The following is a 2,500-nucleotide window of genomic DNA, read 5'->3' on the forward strand; positions in this document are numbered from 1 at the left end:
TTAGGTGTGAATGGGGCCTCCTGGCCCACTAAATGCTAATGAGGCCGCCTTTTCAACTATGTGCAAATACGGCCGACCTGGTCAAATGCATGTAAATCCGGCCGCCTTTCACTGTGAAAATCCGGCCGCCCGGTCAATTAGGTGCGAACGGGGCCGTCGGGTCACCTTAATGTAAATGAGGCCGCCCACTGCCCTACATTTAAATGCGGGCGTACCGGTCAACTATGTGCGAACGGGCCCGCCTGATCAACTAGGTGTGAAAGGGGCCGGCAGGCCCACTGAATGTAAATGAGGCCGCCCGCTGTGCTTCCTTCATTAACCTTATTTATATTGGCATTATCTGTAGATAAAAAAATATGTGCATGTCTATGAAGCTGTAGAGAAGCCTTGTTTTTTTTTTTTTCCCCCAGGTTTTATTTACTTACTTTTTAATTTGCATGTTCTGAATATAGCTTATGTTTTTCGTTGCCCTAGGGCAACGTTCTGCGATAAGGGGTAGATTTTAAGAGGCTTTCTTGACAGTGTGTTAGTATATTATTTGCATGTACTTTTGCACATTGTAAGCACAATGTTTTTTAAATTATTTTCTAATTTAAATTAACGCATTTTGGCAGAAAATGGACCAAGATTTTCCTATGGGAGTAAAACTCAGGATCAGCAAGTTAGGGATATCCCATCAGACAGTGAGATAGACTGCAGTGACAGTGAGGAGGAGTGGAATGCAGAGAAAGGTTTGAGCAGAAGTGAAAGTAGGTTTTAAAATATTGCTTCTCTGGTTGTCATTGAACTCATTTGCATAAACAAATCAAATGTGTTGATAAATTTTTAGATGTCATTCAAATGAAATAAAGGTGTGTGCAGCAGACAGGTATCCAATACAGTCATGTAAGCTTTAGTTGTGATTGATGTATTTTTGTTGACGTATATGTATATTATATTTATAGACGATCATACACCAGTGATGATGAGGAACATGACGATGACAGTCTGCCTGAAGATGACAGTAGTTCTTCCAAGACCCTCGATGGAAAACATGTCACACATTACCTCTCCTGTGCAAGCCACTTAACCTTACTGTTCAAGATCTTGAACAGTTCTTTGCCACTGTGCTCCATATGTCAATATTTGGTCTTCCAGCTACTCGCATGTTCTGGAGCCATAGTAGCCACATTGCACATGTTGCTGATGTTATGCCTCTTGCACGATGGGAAGCCATCAAAAATTTTGTTACTTTGCATTGCTCTCTGAGCATTGTATTATGATCTATGAAGACATAATTTTCTCTGTGGTTTTGTATCAGTGTTGCACAACTTTGCCCTTAGGCAAACAAAAGATCATTTGGAGAGGGGGGCGGTGAAATAAATATGTACATACATAATCAATAAAATGTCCAAAATTAACCAATAAGTGATGTGGAATAATTTCTTATCATGTACCATCAAATTGTGTGCGGTAGAGGGTTAATGTAAATCGGCCGCCCGCTGCGCTACATGTAAATGCGGGCCGCCCCCAGGTCAACTAGGTCCGAACGGGCCCGCCTGATCAACTAGACGTCAATCGGGCCGGCAGGTCCCCTGAATGTAAAACGAGGCCGCCCACTGCGGTACTTGTGAATGCGGCCGCCCGGTCAACTAGGTGCGAACGGGCCCGCCCGATCAACCAGGTGCGAATGGCCCCGCCCGATCAACTAGGTGTGAAACGGGCCCGCCTGATCAACTAGGTGTGAATGGGGCCGCCGGGTCCACTTAATGTAAATGAGGCCGCCAGCTCAACAAGTGTAGACGGGGCCGCCTGGCCAATTAGGCGTTAATGGGGCTGCCGGGGAGGCTTCCCTCTGCCCGGGCTGGAGGCCCCGCAGTGGCCATTCGCCTCTGGGACATATTGGCAGAGTCCGCGGCCTATGCGTAGGCCCCGGGCGGAGGCTGACCCTTGTCGCCCTTGTCCTAGGCTCGGAGCTATGGTCGCCCCGTCTGGCCTTCGCTTATGGTTCGGAGCTATGGTCGCCCGTCTGGCCTATGCTTAGGGTTTGGAGCTAGGGTCGGTGTTGGAAACGTTTTCCTCTGTCGAAGCAGAGACCCGGGAGACGTTGGCATATCTCTCCGGCCGAAGTTCCTCTTTACTGAGAACTCGCCAATGCGCCGCTGTAGTCATCCAAGTCTGACTAAGACTCAGCTCGGCGCAGCTTATACGTTTCAAGGGGGGAGGATACACAGAGGTGGAGACAAACTAAACAAAGCACAGCATGTTCCAGGAATCAGCCTGGAAGTTCCCCAGCCCTGATTTCATCAGCATAACACTGCCTTTCAAATGCCTCTCCAGGTGCTAACCCTAATTAGCATGATAGTATCACCCAGACCTTCACATTACCATAGCGACAAAGGCACGGCCTGGCCTTGAGATTAGCATTCACCTTTACTTTGGGCCCCCACCCGGTGATCAGGAAGCTCACAGAGATGAAATGTCAATGTCTCAGACTCCTGGGCCCCCAGACTTGATCTTA

This window comes from Paramormyrops kingsleyae, chromosome 25 (genome assembly GCF_048594095.1).
Source record: "Paramormyrops kingsleyae isolate MSU_618 chromosome 25, PKINGS_0.4, whole genome shotgun sequence".
Classification (NCBI taxonomy): domain Eukaryota; kingdom Metazoa; phylum Chordata; class Actinopteri; order Osteoglossiformes; family Mormyridae; genus Paramormyrops; species Paramormyrops kingsleyae.